This window comes from Nicotiana tabacum, chromosome 21 (assembly GCF_000715075.1).
Source record: "Nicotiana tabacum cultivar K326 chromosome 21, ASM71507v2, whole genome shotgun sequence".
NCBI lineage: Eukaryota > Viridiplantae > Streptophyta > Magnoliopsida > Solanales > Solanaceae > Nicotiana > Nicotiana tabacum.
The window spans coordinates 6653918-6672642 of NC_134100.1; the positions used below are offsets into that span (position 1 = coordinate 6653918).

Sequence of the window (18725 nt, forward strand, 5' to 3'; positions counted from 1 at the left end):
AAATTTAAGGTTCGTTTATGTACTTTAAGTCCTACTTTGATCTTTTTAATTAAAGTTTGAATAGTATGTTAAAGATGTTTTAATTTTATGTTGGTTGTCTTAAGTTATACTTGAAATGTCAATACCTTGATATCATGTCTTTGGTCAAGACTTTGGATATAATATTTTGGATATGTAATTATTTTATCTCAGTTAGTCCGCTTAAATCGACGGTACCTTTTATCACCATATTTTATTATGTTTCTATTCGTTTGTGACTTTTTTCTTCAAAAGATCATTAATTGACTAAGAATCAAGGATGACGCTTCTGTTTTCATAAAATTGAGACATTGAATAATTCGTTTTTTGTTAATTGTCTAGTCTTAGGAATATGTTAATAATTATGAAAATGTTCTCTAGTGGAAAGAAGCAGGAAGTACTATGTTCTAATCTTCGTGTGAGTTGGGTTTAGTTTGTTCAGTAAAAAAAAAAAACTTTTCATTTCAAATGGTAAATGATAGTCAATCACAATTAAGTTCAAATCTGATAAGAATTCTGTTACTAACTAAATTTTGTTTTGAAGGTTTAATTAAATCATGTTTCTAGTTTTACGAATTCATTTACGTTTTAAAAAAAAAAAGTTGTCATATTCCTTCTATGTGAATCCAGTAGTATATATAAACTTTTGTCTTGTGTGTGTAATGATCTTCTAATGAATGGCCACTTGTTAAAAGGTAAGTCAATTTTACGTTAATAGTTCATATTTATTTAGGGGTGCAAATAACTTTGTTGAGTACAGTTCTTTTCCATAGGGTGTTTGTTCATTTTAATTTTATTTATTTATTTATTTATTTATTTATTTATTTGTGCTTCTATTATGCCTTTTTGATAATTTTTATAACTGTTTAGAGTGGGACTAGATAAGGGTAGTATTAAGTAGGCCATAAACTATAATAATTATTTTTTTATATAAGTGTAGTAAGTTATAAAAAATATATATATTTTTCTTTGCAAATAAATTGGGTGTTTGAGGCTAAGCTATAGTTATTTAGTATACGTTTTCAATTGTTAACCCCTTGGCCATGAAAACTAAAAAAAAAAAAAAAAAAAAAAATCAAATGTTACTATTTGCATGTTATAGTTATTTCAATTTCAGTTTCCATGTATTTTTAATGTTTTCTTCATTCATGTGTTTCTTTACTTAAATGTGTGCTTCAGTTTGCAGTGTGTCGACACTTGCACTGTTTTGCTTTTGCCTATGACATTAACATGTAGTAAAATTGCGTGACTCCTTTTATATTGAGGTGCCTATATGAACGTTTCATGGGAATAATCTCAAATTAGACTTAATAACCATGAGCAGTCGTAGCTTGCTTTAGATGCGACTTAATCTATCATCGTAATTGTGCACACGTTCGCTTGACATGATTACGATCCTAATAACAAAATCGAGGTATGCGTTCGCGCAACTTCGACCAAACTTTCTTAATATTTAATAAAGCGTGATGAATTGTTAAAATAAAAAGCAACTCCCTTTTGTTAAAATAAGTGAGGTGTGTCATGCCAAACAAAATTTATAATTCATGGCCCTCGTAAGATTAGATTAAGAACTAACACTTATTGAAAAGGTTTGAGGTGTTCCATAAATAAATTAAATTATCCATGGCCCTCACAAATGTTGCTTTTAAAAATTGAATTATCGTAGTTTGCTTTAGGCTCGATTTAGACTAGTATTGTGATTATGTATACGTTCGTGTAACTTAATTGCGAATTTAATTCTAAAAGTAACTCGAGGGATGCGTTCGCGCAACTTCAACCAAACTTTTCTTAAAAATAAACAAAGCATTATTAATTGTGGACACATTCGCGTGACATGATTTTAACGCGCCAAAGGAAAAGAGTGTATGTACGCATAACTCAATTCTTTAATTACGAACGAATCAAGTGATTAAAAGCATTAAAAAGATAATTTCACATAGGTCCTAAAGATGAGTTGTTAAACAATTTAAGCCAAGTAATAATCACTAAGCGACCATGCTAGAGCCACGGAACCCGGGAATGCCTAACACCTTCTCCCGGGTTAACAGAATTCCTTATCTAAAATTTCTGGTTCGCAGACTTTAAAAAATAAAATTTTCCTCGATTTGGGATTTTAAAATAAACCGGTGACTTGGGATACCAAATAAACTATTCCAAGTGGCGACTCTAATAAATAAAATAATCTCATTTCGAATAATGTCACTTAAATTGGAAAAACTCCTTTCTTTCCTATCTTCCCGATAAAAAGGAGGTGTGACATTGGGCATCGGGGATTTTGAACACAGTCTCGCTAGAGGATCGAGGAAAGGTAGCAGGTGGAGGGGTTACAAAAACATGAGTGGTCAAAGGAGCGGGATGTAAGGTGGTTCTAGGGGTAGAGTATGAAAAGGTTGCGGCGAGATATCCTGGATTTGTGATAGTGGCGGAATGGTGACAAGGCTTTCAGTGTAGTTAGTGGGAACTGATGGTGGACGATGCCCACTAATCCAGGCTTGATATATTTCGGCCATCTGTCCTTTCAACCTCAAGACCTCTTCTTTCAACTTAGATTCTTATTCAACAATTCCCTTAGACGGATCAATAACCTTTGCGTCCAAGTCTTTGCTAGCCATGACTACCTTGCTTTTTGACCTTGTGTTGTATGGACGAGTTACTTAAAAACCATAAACCAACCACCCTTCTGCTCAATGAAGACAATAAAGGAACAAAATGGGGACATCTTATTAGCATTAGGGCATTTAACAGCTAAAAATATAACATTGCGTGCAATGTACCTAGCAACAATTAACGGTTCTAGAATGACTTTTAGGGTCACAAGGTCACTTGGCATCATCCCAATTTTGTTCATTTCAATCTTCTCTTTTCTTTCTTTTCTAGCACTTATTGGCTCATTTTCCTTCCTCTTTTTTTTTTTTTGATAATTATCACTCTTTTCTTTTCTCTCATTTTTCACATCCCATAATTTCACCTTTTTTGAAAAAAATGATTCGATCAAACCCTATTTAGGTTGCTTACGTATCATGTCGCCGCATAAATAAGATCTTTGCGTAGTTTGAGAAGATCGGGAATAAAGTAAACAAACTAACGTTCTCTTTTCTTAATGAGAAAAGAGAAATAAAAGAAGCAAATCCTTTTTTTTTTGAGTATTCTAGACTTAATGTTCTATAACATATTTTAAACTCAAGCTTAACGAGCATATATTTTTTCTCTTTTTTTCTTTTTTAAACAAACATTCTATGGAAAATAATTAAGGAAAAAACCCTAGAAGAGAAAAATCTTTTTTTGATTGTTTTTTTAGGAAGGAAATCTAAGGAATAAACCAAAGAAAATATTTTGAATTTTTATTCGATATCCCTGAAAAAGATTTCGAAACGAGAAATGAACAAGATAAAAAAAATATTTTTTAATTTCAGTTTTTGATTACCTAAGGAAGAAACTTTAAAGATAAACAACATATAAAGTATGTTTTTTTCTTATTCTATGTACAATATCCTAAAGTTCTAGTGAAAATAAAACAAAATATTTTTTTAATTTATTTTTTCATTAATTTCCCAAAGAAGAACCTCAAAAGAAAATCTTTTTGGATTTTTGAAATTAATATCTTAAAAGAAAACTTTTAAACCGGTGCTAAAAGAAAATTCTCTTTTTTTTGTATTTTTAGTCTTAATGTACTAAAAGAAAATATAAAAGCAATTTTTATTTTGACGTCTAGATATTAATTTCCTAAGGAAAACCACCTCAAATGATTTTTTTTATTCCTAGAATTAGTATTCTAAAGAAAACATCTAACAGAAATATAAAAACGCAAAATTTCTTTTTTTTGGATTTTTGATTTATTACACACTTTTTCAAATACAAAACAGAAAGTACAATAATAAAAAAATCGACATTACTGTACAAAACTAGAAGGTAAAAGACGACATAAAAAGAAAAACAGACTCAAAACATAAAAAAATAAAAATAAAAATTTCCTTAAGCAACTCCCGGGTGCAACGGTCCTGACCAGATGGTCCTGGGGGTCTGTCTTGCTCAAACTCCGGTAAGTAAGTCCACACCTGTATGAGAAAATTAAGACCAAATAAAGTTAAAGACCTAGAACGCTATATGAGACAATAACTCTTCCTGTTGGACGCATGCAAGACATGATTGTGACTACTTTTCTAAAATTAACCTATGTGGCTAAAAGTGACTAAAAATGCAAGATTTAGCTAAGACCCCGCGAAGCCAAAAACACTCACTAGGAAGACAAGACCATATGTGGGTTGTCTACATATTACGCCCCGAAAGACGAGAATCAGGTATGCGTAGTTTGGGCAGATTGGATACGGGTGAGAATAAATAAATAAACTAATTTAGAGAAAAAATTTTTTTTGAAAAATGATGAAACTGTAAACTCTTTTTGGATTTTCTTTTCCTCTTTTTTTTTGATTTTTTGATTTTCGAAAAATGATGAAAAAGTGCAAAATCTTTTTTGAATTTGTCATATTTGTTTTTTGTATTTTTCTTAACAAAAATGTGAAAGAAAACATAACTGGGCCCTACTTGCTTTATTTTCACACTTCACCTTTTTTTTTCTCATTTACCCTTAGTCATCATTGGTCCGTCAAATGATCCTTTTACCCTTGAAGAAATGTAACATGTAGCACATAGGATGCATCATGATGGTCTTTTATTTTTGGGTACACCTATCCTAGACGTACCCAACCCCTGCGTTGAGTCCCCTAAGTCAAATCCACGTGATGCAAGCAAATGTTCCTACTAGTGATCCGACATGAGGTTATGTTGTTCTAAGTTTAAAGCCTGGGGTTGTGTTCTTGACCTGGCTTACCCGAGCGGACAACTCGAACCGAAGATGGGGCAACGTACTGGGAGCACTGAAGTCTACCCGGCCTTGTTACTGGCCCAACCCTGTTCTTATTCGGTATAACTTCTACAGAAAAAGAAGGCCACACGAACGTGTGCACCATTTTCAGAAGACTCAGAGGGGTGGTGTAAGAAGACAGTTTAATACAATTCAAATAATACAAAGCGGTAAATAAACAACATTTAGCACATTAGGTCCACAAATACGATAATAGAAACAATAAAGAAAGCCAAGTAAAAAATTGTAAAAACAAGCTCGGATTCTTGAACCCTGAACCAGAAGTTTTGGGTTTTTCTCCCCAGTAGAGTCGCCAGAGCTGTCACACCTCCTTTTTACTACCCCGAAAGGGTATATAAGTGAGTTTTTTTCAATTTAAGTGACAATCGAAACGAGATTATTTATTCAAAATTCAGAGTCACCACTTGGGATAATTCAGATTCACCGGTTTAAAATCCCGAATCGAGGAAGTTGACTCTATTTACGGTCGGCGAACAAAGAAATCCAGATAAGAAATTATGTTAACCCGGGAGAAGGTGTTAGGCATTCGCGAGTTCCGTGGTTCTAGCACGGTCGTTTTGATCATACTTGGCTTAATCAAATTGTTTGATCACCGATTTTAGAACCTATGTGCATTTGCCCTTTTAATTAAGAAAAGTTATCTTAAAACAGGTCACGCGTACGTGTACCCATTCCGTTTGGCGTGTCAAAAATCATGTCACGCGAACGTGTCCACAATTAATAACGGCTTATTATTATTAAGAAATTTCGGTCGAAGTTGCGCGCACGCATACTCCGATTTGGTTTTAAAATCATAATTATGTCACGCGAACGTGTACGCAATTACGATAGTATATTAAACGTGCCTAAAGTAAACGACGAATGTCCATGACTTAAATTACTTACTACAATTTAAGATTACATGTGAAGGTCCAAAATTATGGAAATCATTTGTTGGAATAACCACACAGTTCGTTACTCAAGAAAGGTGATTGAAGTTATGGAATTATTTGACTAGTTTAACATTCTGATTTTTCTTTTATATCCAACCCCTAAATCTTTCTGTCCTTTGATAAATCTAACATTATAAATTTAAGATAACAAAAATATGAAACACAAGCAATAATACAAATAAAAACAAGCTTAATGAATCATGTAAAATTTGAAGCACAAATAAACTAATAACCTCGCCACAAATATGTACCCACCAGATTAGCACAAAATTGTGAACATGGCCATAATAAATGAATCAAGCTAGACAAAAGAAAGAGAAAAATATTACTAACAAGGATAACATGAAAATATTCACATGATAATATAACTTGGAAACCACAATTTAAACTGAACAATATTTATTAAGGATAGTGTGGGTTTATTCACGCAAGTACACAAAAAGATGATAAATATTAGAATGGACCTTTGCTCAGCATTCTCCAAATGTAAAAATCCAAATCGAATCGACCACAGCGAGCTATTGACTGAACTTTGAACCGGCGACCTCGACGGATTGAACCTCGCTGCTCGATTGCAACCGGAACTCGAAGGGAAAGGGGTTCGTGCCATGGATTCTCATGGTTGTTTTAGGGCTTGTTTTGAGGTGTTTAAAGAGTTGTCTTGTAGTTTAATGTTGAGACTTGAGTTTTAATGAAAATTGTAGACATGTGATTTTTGACCCTCCCTCCCCAATATTTTTATATTTTAGCATGTAAATATTTAATTTAGGCCTAATATAGATATTTCAACGCATTTTGACTCTTTTACTTTATTTTATTACAAGAAAAAGAAAAATTATAAAAAATATTTTAGTTTATGTATTTTTCATAAATTCTTTTTTAAAAAAATAATACAAAAAATAGTACCTTATTTTTATCTTTATATAATTTTGAAAACACAAAAATAGTTTCATATTTAGTTTAATTAATTAGGATTATCTTTGGCATTTATTTCAAATCATAAAAATATAAAATAATATATTGTATCTGCATTTAGGATTTTATTTTACATTTTTAGATTAATTAAGTAAGTTGTTGTTTGACAAAATAGAAAAACATCATAAAAAATAGTCATGTTGCATTTTACTCTTTAATTTTTGAATTTTGACAATTTTCTTTTAATTTGGTATTTAATTAGTTGGGATAATTATTATTTTGAGTAATTAATCTAATTTTCTAGGTTGAATCTTGGGTCAATTTGACCCATTTGGTTTTTGAAGTAATTAACATGAGGTTTTAAGGGTAGTCTAGGGATTGTTTAAATTGGGGAGTCTTACCTAACTAATTAGAAAGCTTCTAGAGTGGTGAGGTTGGGAGTGCATTACTGAATAGAGCAAAGAAAAGTATTTGAGTGGAGTTAAATAAAAAATTGGGGAAGGGGTATTTGTGAATAGGTAATTCATTTCTGCTACCTATTTAAAGAGACGGAAATACACTAAAATAAGAGGGACCTCTTTAGAAATCTGCCGCAAAGGACAAAATAAGACCCTATTCCCCTGTAACTTCATCTTCTCAACAAAAATACACAGGATACCCACCCCCTGATCGACGGTCTTCATAGAAGAAACAGCAAAAAATTTCATGGCTTCCTCTGAAGTGAAAACCCCTGAACGCTGGCACCCCATACAGCACCCCTAAGCCGTCTTCTTCTTCATCACCTTCGTCAGCCAAAACCGTCCCCCCCGCCCCCAGAGAAACTTCATCTTTTTCATGGATTTCAGTCGCTAAGCACACACACACAGCAGAGAGAACAGATAGAAAATCAAGACGGAGGTAGAGGATTTTTGGCTGGGTTTATTTGTCGCAAAAAATGGAATTTGACTGATATTTGGGTTTGAGTTCATGTTCGATTCAACATTCGTGGTGCCGAGTCGAGTTCCCAGCTGTTGCTCGAGGTTCCATTCTAATTTCTGCTCGTATTTGCCGAACTTCAGCCCTATTTGTTGTGTTTTTTTTTTGGCTCTTTCAATCGTTTCTTGCCCAACCAGGTATTCAACTATGAATTCAAGTTTTACTTGGACATAATACGAAACGTGTCTTTTGTTCCTCTCCATGAAATTTCGATACATTTGTTATCTTTATATGATTGAATCCTTTTCTAAGTAATTTGTAAGTTAGAAGATTCAAACCTGTTTAACTTATATCACTGTCGTCAAATTCTGGTGGGGAATTACAGATGTTTCGAATTTGCGAAGCATGTTTGGTTGTGTTCAATAGAGTGGATGTGATGTGCTGAAGGTGCATATGTGCTGAAAATTTTGAAAAGTTTGAGTTATAGATGAACTTGGACTAGATCATTTGAGTTAATTGATTTTAATGAATTTGATTAGCGTGCTTAGCTTGATTTCTGAAGTATTGAGCTGAAATTTGTTCTCAATTTGTTGTTTCCGGTCTTCGTTTGAGGTTCTTATTCCGGTCGTGTTGTGAAGTCAAGTTTTCGAAAATATAAAGCTCCGCCCTTGATGGTGCGTTGGTTAAGAGCACATGTTTCTATTTTGCTATTACTGTGATACGGTCTCCTACAATTGCTTCCTTTTGAATCTTCTTCCTTTGCAATAGAGATGACTACTGCTAGCATATGTTGATTGATCCTAAATAATTAGCCATATGTATAAATTTCACTTTAATACAATGCCCAATTACCTTTAGATAAAGATTTTACTTTATATATGTTGCAGCTTTTTTTTGTCTGGTGCTACTGCGTAATTGCATTAAAAGGTTTGGCTATTTGTCTCTATATGATCGGCCATAATATCCTTGGCAGCCTCCCGTTTGTTATTGATGCTTTCAAAATTAGATCTATAAATTTCTACATGTGTGAATCGATTCTAAACAAGTTGGATGGTCACTTATGAACATCCGTAATTCGCTTTAGTTGAGTACGAATCTTTTTAAAATAAAGTGAGGCATGCCATTCACATATGAATCCCATAATGTATGGCCCTCACTCAACTAATTTTAATCCTCTAGAAATCGAGGTGTGCCATTATTTGAATTTTCTATGGCCCTCGCAAACTTGAAAGAGCGTAGTTGCTTTAGGCGAGCTATCTTAAAAATTACCTTTTTAAACTCGGGTGTGCATTTCATGTGACCCAAATCTAAATCTTAACAACGTTAAATAAAATGTGTCTCGGATTTCGGGTGCATTTCATGTGGCGTGGTCCAAAGACATGTTTTAGATGACGTTGAAATCTTTCTGAAAATAATTAAAAACGATTTAAAGCTAAAATGCACATAGGTTTAAAAGTATTTTAAAATCAGATAATTTGGCCAATAATAACAGTTGAGCGACCGTGCTAGAACCACAGAACTCGGGAATGCCTAACACCTTCTCCCGGGTTAACAGAATGCCTTACCCGAATTTCTGTGTTCGCGGACTGTAATACAGAGTCAATCTTTCCTCGATTCTAGATTTGAACCGATGACTTGGGACACCATAAATTATCCCAAGTGGCGACTCTGATTTTTTTTTTAATAAAATAATCCCGTTTCGATTGTCACTTTAAGTTGGAAAAAACTCCCTTATATACCCTTCCGGGGGTGTAGTAAAAAAGGAGGTGTGACAGAAATCTAAAGAGAAAATTTCTCTTGAAGAAGAAGGAGGTGCGATTGATTTTCGTTTGATGAAAGACCGTCAGTAAGCCTCTGTTTCTCATCTGTCCTCCTCCCTGATCGTCACTCTCTCTGCCCGTTCTCTATCTACATCTATGTGGAGGGGTGAGTCGTTTGGTGTTCTTGGGTGTGGAGAAGATAAAAGAGGTTAGTTGTGTCTTTAGGCGCTGAGAAGACGAAGCTCGGGGATGGTTTTTGGGTAGAAAATGGAAAGTTGAGGGTGGTTGTTTGTGAGATGGCTGCTTTGTTTTTGTTTAGCCAAAAGCCATGAAAATGGTTGCTTTGTTTTCAGAAGGAGACATATCTGTGGGGGGAGGGTCCTATTCTATGAAAAAACAGCTGATGTATCTTTTTTGTGAAGGTTTTAGGCGTTACTCATTAGGTCTTCAGTCCAAATGACTGATTGTAGAGTGTCTAGGTCTAGGTTTTTGTAGGGTTTTTTTAGGTTAAGGGGTATGGGCCTAGGAATTATGAGCTAGATCCGAAAATTAGGCCTAAAAATGGGTCGTTTGAGCCCAAATTTTAATTTTTTCCCACGAACGAGACTAAAAATATGATCTCATTTATTAATTAATCCTACTTAAGTAAAATAACTATTAAAATAAGACTGACCGTTAAAACAAAATTATTTTTGGTATTTTTCAAGATTAAAAATGACTATAAAACATTAATGAAACTATTTTTTATAATTTTCATTTTCTTGTAATAAAAATAAAGTAAAAGAGTCAAAGTTAGTTGAAATAGCGATATTAGGCCTAAATTAAATATTTACATGCTAAAATATAAAAAATCTTGGGGATGGTCAAAAATCACATGTCTACAATAACTTTGCCGAAAATTCTTCATTTTTCAAACTCCCTCAAACCCTAAGCTCTCTTGGGCGATTTTCTAAAGAAAAGTTCTTCTCCAAATCGATTGTAAGTCATTTCTAACTCATTTTCTTTAATATATAGCATCTTTCCACCTGATTTCAAATCAAAAACAAGGGTTTTCATGGGGGAAATTGGGTGTTTTGCGTAGAACTAGGATTTTTAAATTTTGGGGATTTGGACCTCAATTTGGGGTCCAATTTCAAAACAAATTATATATTTGAGTTCTTGGGTGAATGAGTAATCGGTTTTTGGTTCGAACATCAGGTTTTGACCATGTGGGCTCATGGTCGATTTTTGACTTTTTGGGAAAATCTTTAGAAAACCTATTTCCATGCATTAGAATTGATTTATTTAGCATTTATTGATATCGTTAAGTAAATTATGGCTAGATACAAGCGAATTGGTGGTGGAATCAAGAGGTAAAGCCGTAGTTGAGGCTTGAATTGTGTTCGTGACATTGAGATAAGTGTTTGGTCTAACCTTAGCTTGAGGAAATAAGTATTGTGCTTTATTTGCTATGTGCTAGTGTAGTGTACGATGTATAGGTGTGGTGACGAGTATCTATACGTCATTGTCAAACATGCCCGTGAGTCCTAAATTATAATCGTTGTGATCTTAATAAGTACAACAAATGCCTAAGTTGTTAACTCCCCGTGTTGGGCAAGAATCATGACTGTTCTCGTGGTATTTGCTTATTGTTGAGTATTGGTTCTAGTTGAGGTTTCATTTGTCAAGTTAAATGTTGGTACAAGTTTGGTTATAGCTGATTCTCTTGTCGGGACGTATTTAATTCTTACTTTTGGCTCCCTTGCCGGGATGTGTTTATTCTTATTGTTGGTTCCCTTGCCGGGATAGTGTTGTTTGCTAATTGTTCCCTTGTCAGGATTCTTTTGTAATTGGTGTTGAATTTTATATTGGGATCGGGTTGCACGCTGCAACAACATTATATGGGATCGGGTTTCACGCCTCAACATGGAGTAATAAGGGAGGATAGGAGGGGTCGGGTTGCACGTCGCAACAGTGATATATGATTTGGATCGGGTTGCATGCCGCAACAGATTTATATTATTTGGTTCGGGCTGCGCGCCGCAACAATAAAGAATGAAAGTGGATATTAATTGTTACTATTTCCTTATTCTTACTAATGCTGACTTTAAGATGTTCTTTATGTTTTCTCCTAAGTTACTATTGGTACTGGATATTTCCCCGCAACATGTTTCTCCCTCCCATCTTTAATTGCTAGTTTCTGTTATTATTACTTGTCATTTATGCTTTAAACTGTGCAGGTTTATTTGGTAGTCTTGTCTTAGCCTTGTCACTACTTCGCCAAGGTTAGGCACGACACTTACCAGCACATGGGGTCGGTTGTGCTGATATTACACTCTGCATTGTGTGCAGATCCCGGTGCTAGAGCATTTGGACCGTAGAGAGAGGTTGCTGCCTTTAGTCCATCAGGAGACCCGAGGTAGTCCTGCAGACGTCTGCAGGCCCTAGAATCCCCTTCTATCTTTATATTCTGTTTTCATTTACATCAGAGACAGATTGTATCTTTCTTTCCAGACAACTATTTGTAGTATTCGTAGATGGTTCATGATATTGTAACACCAGTTCTTGGTAGAGATGTACTTTGTATTTTTCGTATTTGTATTTGGCTAAGTTATCAGATTTCTTCTTCCGTATGTCTTTAATTATTATTATTCCACTGTTGATTTCATGTTGTTTAAAATTGTTAAAAAGGTTAAGTAAAAGGGGCTAATGAATCTATAATACTCAGCTTGCCTAGCTTTCACGAGTAGGCGCCATCACGACTCTCAAGGGTGGGAAATCCGGGTCGTGACAAATTGGTATCAATGCTCTAGGTTGCTTAGGTCTCACAATTCATGGACAAGCTTGGTAGAGTCTGAGGGATCGGTACAGAGACGTCTGTGCTTATCCCCCCAGAGGCTGCAAAGTTAGGAACAGTTTCACTTATATTCATCTCTATCGTGCAGTTTGGTATCTCAATGTTAATTGATTTTCTACTCTGTTTTTTCGCAGATGGCAAGAACACGCGCTTCTTCATCTACTAACCAGCATCTCGAGCCCCCAACAGCAGTTCCCACAAGGGTTAGAGGACGAGGACGAGGCTATGCTAGGGGCTGAGGCAGGGGCAATGCTCAGCCTAGAGCAACAGTACTAGTGGCGGAGCCTCAGGTAGAGTTTGAAGATGAGGTTCCGGCCCAGACAATTTCGGTAGGCCCAGCTCAGGTCCTAGAGTGGTTCAATGCTACCTCAGTACTCCAGGATGCTCTGGTTCATCTAGTGGGCCTTATGGAGAGTTTCACCCGGGCAGGCTTACTTCCTGTAACACCACTTATCTCTAAGGCTGGGGAAGGAGCACAGACTCCCGCTACCCACACTCTGAAGCAGATGACTCCCCAGTTTCAGACACCAACAACTCAACCAGTTTGAGCAGTTCAGCCGGGTGTGGTAGCTCAGACCGGTGATGGAGCAGCTATGTCTGCCGATGCTTTGTAGAGGTTAGACAGGTTCACCAAGTTGTTCACTACTACTTATGGTGGTACACCTTTAGAGGATCCCCAGGATTACTTAGACAACTGCCATGAGGTTCTTCAGAACATGGGGATAGTGGAGACCAATAGGGTCAACTTTGTTGCTTTTTGTCTGTCAGGTTTCGCTAAGACTTGGTGGAGGGATTATTGTTTGTCTAGGCCAGCTGGGTCGCCTACCTTGACTTGGGATCAGTTCTCTCAACTATTTATGGAGAATTTTCTTCCTATCACTCAGAGGGAGGACTATCGGAGGCAGTTTGAGCGTCTCCAGCATGGTTCTATGATCATCACTCAGTACGAGACTAGATTCATTGCTTTGGACTGTCATGCTCTTATCATACTTCCTACCGAGAGAGAGGGGGTGAGGAGATTCATTGAGGGACTCGCTCAGCCGATTCGATTGTAGATGGCTAAGGAGACTGGGAGCGAGATTTCTTTCCAGGATGCGGACAATGTGGACATGAGAGTTGAGATGGTTCTATCGCAGGGGAGTGGTCAGGGGTCTAACAAGAGGCCCCATCATTCAGGCAGGTTCAGTGGTGCCTCATTTGGAGGCAGGGATTCTTTTGGTAAGGGCCATCCTCCCAGGCTATTTCATTTAGCACTTCAGACCTCTCATGGTGCTTTAGGTGGCCGTGGTTCTCATATGAAGTATTCTGATCAGCAGTCCTACCGTGCACCATCAGCTCCTATCAGAGCACCTCCTATTCAGAGTTATTCTCATGGTCAGCTGGTCCGCCAGGGCCCATCTCAGTTCCCTCAGCCGCAGCACTCAGGTGGATGCTTTGAGTGCGGTGAGTATGGTCATATCCGGAGGGCTTATCCGAGATTAGTGGGTGTTCGATCACAGCAGCAGGGTTCCCATGCTATGGTTCAGGCACCGGGTGTTCCATCATCCGCTCAGCCAGCTAGGGGTGGGGGTAGAGGTGCTAGAGGTGGAGGTAGAGGTATTAGAGGTGAATGTCAGGTCACTAGAGGTGGAGGCCAGCCAGCAGGAGGCCATCCCAGAGATGTAGTTTAGAGTGGTGGGCCCCATCCCTAATGTTATGCTCTTCCAGCCAGCCCTGAGGTTGAGGTTTCAGATGCGGTTATCACAGGTACTGTTCTGGTTTGTAGTAGAGATGCTTCAGTTCTATTTGATCCAAGATCTACATACTTCTATGTGTCATCTTATTTTGCACTGTATCTGGTCATGCCTATTGATTCCTTGAGTGCTCCTATATATGTGTCTACACTGGTGGGTAATTCTATAATGGTAGATCATGTCCATCGTTCATGCATAGTCGTGATTGCGGGTCTTGAGACTCGAGTAGATTTGTTACTTTTGGACATGGTTGATTTTGATGTCATATTGGGGATGGACTGGCTATCACCTTACCACGCTATCCTGGACTACCATGCCAGGAATGTGACCTTAGCCTTGTCGGGTTTACCTCATTTAGAGTGAAGAGGGACTCCTGGCCATTCTACCCGTAGGGTTATCTCATATATGAAGGCTCGGTATCGGTCGAGAAGGGGTGTTTGGCCTATTTGGCATATGTTCGTAATTTTAGTGTTGAGGTTCCTTCTATGGATTTTGTGCCTGTTGTTCGTGAGTTTCTTGAGGTATTTCCTTCAGACCTGCCGGGTATGCCACCCGATAGGGATATTGACTTCTACATTGATTTGGCTCTGGGCACTCAGCCCATTTCTATTTTGTCGTATTGTATGCCCCCATCTGAGTTGAAAGAATTGAAGGAGCAGTTGCAAGACTTGCTTAATAAAGGCTTTATTAGACCTAGTGTCTCGCCTTGGGGTGCGCCCGTGTTGTTTGTTAAGAAGAAGGATGGATTGATGAGGATGTGTATAGATTATCGGCAGTTGAACAAGGTTACAATCAAGAATAAGTATCCATTGCCGAGGATTGATGATTTTTTTGATCAGCTTCAGGGTGCCAAGGTATTTGCGAAGATTGACTTGAGATCTGGCTACCATCAGTTAAGGATTGGGGCATCCGATGTCCCTAAGATAGCTTTCTGCACTCGGTACGGGCATTATGAGTTCTTGGTGATGTCATTTGGGTTGACAAATCCCAGAAGCTTTTATGGATTTGATGAACAGAGTGTTCAAGCCTTACTTGGATTCGTTCGTGATAGTCTTCATTGATGATATTTTGATCTATTCCCGCAGTCGGGAGGAGCATGAGCAACATCTGAGAGTTGTTCTTCAAACTTTAAGAGATAGTCAGTTGTATGCTAAGTTTTCAAAGTGTGAGTTCTGGTTGAGTTTGGTTGCATTCTTGGGTCACGTTGTATCAGCAGAGGGTATTCAGGTAGATTCGAAGAAGATAGAGGCAGTCAAGAACTGGCCTACACCTGCATCAGCTACAAAGATCTAGAGTTTCTTGGGTTTGGCAAGCTATTACCATCGGTTTGTGGAGGGGTTTTCATCTATTGTAGCCCCGATGACCATGTTGACCCAGAAGGGTGCCCAGTTCAGGTGGTCGGACGAGTGTAAGGCGAGCTTTCAGAAGCTCAAGACAGCTTTGACTGTGGCGCCAGTGTTGGTTTTGCCCACAGGTTCAGGGCCATATACAGTTTATTGTGACGCATCTCGTATTGGACTTGGTGCGATGTTGATGTAGGATGGTAAGGTCATTGTTTATGCTTCACGACAGTTGAAGATTCATGAGAAGAATTATCCAGTTCATGATTTGGAGTTAGTAGTCATTGTTCACGCGTTGAAGATTTGGAGGCATTATCTGTATGGCGTATCATGTGAGGTGTTCATGGATCACAAGAGTCTACAGTATTTGTTCAAGTAGAAGGAGCTAAATTTGAGGCAGAGAAGATGGTTGGAGCTATTGATAGACTATGATATCACCATCTTATATCATTCGGGAAAGGCCAATGTGGTGGCCGATGCTTTGAGTAGAAAGTCAGCCAGTATGGGTAGTCTTGCGTATATTCCAGTCGGTGAGAGATCGTTTGCTTTGGGTGTTCAAGCTTTGGCTAATCAGTTTATGAGGTTGGATGTTTCTGAGCCCAGCCATGTGTTGGCTTGCACAGTCACTCGTTCTTCATTATTTGAGCGTATCCGAGATTGGCAGTATGATGATTCTCATTTGCTTGTCCTTGGAGACATAGTGCAGCACAAAAGTGCCAAGCAGGTTACAATTAGAGATGATGGAGTTTTGAGGATGCAGAGTCATATTTGTATGCTTAATGTGGATGGACTTCGAGAGTTGATTTTAGAGAAGGCTCATAGTTTCCGGTACTCTATTCATTTAGGTGCCGCTAAGATGTATCAGGATTTGCGGCAGCATTCTTGGTGGAGGAGGATGAAGAAGGATATTGTTGCATATGTGGATCGGTGTTTGAATTGTCAGCAGGTAAAGTACGAGCATCAGAGACCTGGTGGTTCATTCCAGAAGATTGAGATTCTTGAGTGGAAGTGGGAGCGTATCATTATGGAATTTGTTGTTGGACTCCCACAGACTCAGAGGAAGTTCGATGCAGTGTGGGTTATTGTTGATAGGCTAACCAAGTCAGCACATTTCATTCCTGTGGTAGTTTCCTATTCTTCTGAGAGGTTAGTCGAGATCTATATCCGGGAGATTGTTTGTCTTCAGGGTGTGCCCGTGTCTTTCATTTCGGATCGAGGTACACAGTTTACTTCACATTTCTGGAGGGCAGTTCAGCGTGAGTTGGGCATACAGGGTCGAGTTGAGCACAACATTTAATCCTTAGATGGACGGGCAATCCAAGCGTACTATTCATATTTTAGAGGATATGCTCCGAGTTTGTGTTATTGACTTTGAAGGCTCGTGGGATTAGTTCTTGCCTTTAGCTGAGTTTGCCTACAACAACAACTACCAGTCGAGCATCCTGATGGCTCCTTATAAGGCTTTATATGGTAGGCGGTGTCGGTCGCCGGTTGGATGGTTTGAGCCGGGAGAGGCTCGATTGTTGGGTACGGATCTAGTACAGGATGCCTTGGACAAGGTTAAGATTATTCAGGATAGGCTTCGTACAACTCAGTCCAGGCAAAAGAGTTATGCCGACCGTAAGGTTCGTGATGTAGCATTCTTGGTCGGCAAGTGAGTGTTGCTTTGGGTATCGCCTATGAAGGGCGTGATGAGATTCGGGAAGAGGGGAAAGCTTAGCCCTAGATTCATTGTCCCGTTTGAGATTCTTGATCGAGTGGGAGAGGTGGTTTACAAACTTGCATTGTCGCTGAGTTTATCAGCCATGCATCCAGCTTTTCATGTGTCCATGCTTCGGAAGTATCACGACGATCCATCCCACGTGTTAGACTTCATCACTGTCTAGTTGGACAAGGACTTGTCCTATGAGGAGGAGCCGGTAGCTATTCTAGACCGGCAGGTTCGTCAGTTAAGATCGAAGAGTTTCCCTTTTGTACGTGTTCAGTGGAGAGGTCACCCTGTTGAGGCAGCGACCTGGGAGTTCGAGTCCGATTTGCATAGCCGATATCCCTATCTTTTCTCTGACTCAGGTACTTCTTTTCTATGTTCACGAACGATTGTTTTAGAGGTGAATATGATGACCCAAAAGGTCATCACTTGTGTTGCAAATAAAATTCTATATTCCAAGGCCTTAAAAACCTCTCTTTGTCTCACCTCGATATGCATGCATAGTCCGGGCACGTTTCCGAAAAGCTTTTATGTGAAAACAATGTAAAATAAGGAAATTGGCTTTTAAAATTGAATAAAGTTGACTTTGTTCAACATTCTTGGTAAACGGACCCAGACCTGTGGTCTGACGGTCTCATAGGGTCCGTAGTAAAATATGGGACTTGGGCGTATGCCCGAAATCGAATTCCAAGGTCCCAAGCCCGAGAAATAATTTTTTTTAAAAAATTATTTTCTGGAAAATATAAAGGTTTTTAGAAGTGAATTGATGCATTTTCTTGATGGTATCGACCCCGTATCTTGGTTCGGAGCTCGATACAAGTTTGAAATAATAATTAAGTTAAAACTGTAAAATTTGGTAAAGATTGGAATTAGTTTGGTACAAAATGGACCTATAGTTGAGAAAATAGTAATTTTGATGTTCTTGAGTGATTTCATGAATTTGAGGTTTAATTCATAGTTGTTGATGTTATTTTGATGATTTGATTGCACGAGCAAGTTCGTATGATGTTTTTAGACTTACGTGCATGTTTCCCGAGGGCTCGGGTGAGTTTTGGATAGGCCACAAAGTGAAATTGGACTTAAGAAAACTGTTGGTGTGTTGCGGGTCTGCAAGCTTCGCAATTGCGACTAACCATCGCGTTTGCAATGACTGGGCAGGGGGTGACCTTTGCATTTGCGAAGCTCCAGTCGCAAAAGCGACTCCAATAGTGTTCGCATTTGCGAGGTTAACAGGGCAGGCCTTCCTTCGTAATTGCGAAGCCTTGGCCACAATTGCGATTTTGCATTTGCGAACATTTCACCGCAAATGCGATATCTACACCTCTGTAAATCATAACTTAGCCGAAAATTTTTTATTTTTCAAACTCCCTCAAACCCTAAGCTTTCTTGGGTGATTTTCTAAAGAAAAGTTCTTCTCCAAATCAATTTTAAGTCATTTCTAACTTATTTTCTTTAATATATAGCATCTTTCCACTTGATTTCAACTCAAAATCAAGGGTTTTCATGGGGGAAATTGAGTATTTTGGGTAGAACCTAGAATTTTCAAATTTTGGGGAATCGAGGTCTGATTTCAAAACAAATTATATATTTGAATTCGTGGGTGAATGGGTAATCGGGTTTTGACCATATGGGTAGGGGTCGATTTTTGACTTTTTGGGGAAATCTTTAGAAAACCTATTTCCATGC

At 38.0% G+C, this 18725-nt stretch overlaps 1 long non-coding RNA gene across 1 annotated transcript; it reads left to right on the forward strand.

Annotated features, from left to right (window-relative positions):
- Positions 1–6908: 6908 nt before the first annotated feature.
- LOC107829463 (uncharacterized) lies at positions 6909–12034 on the forward strand. Its single transcript, XR_012704435.1, has 2 exons — positions 6909–7859; positions 11642–12034. It is a non-coding gene; the product is annotated as an uncharacterized LOC107829463 (long non-coding RNA).
- Positions 12035–18725: the final 6691 nt, after the last annotated feature.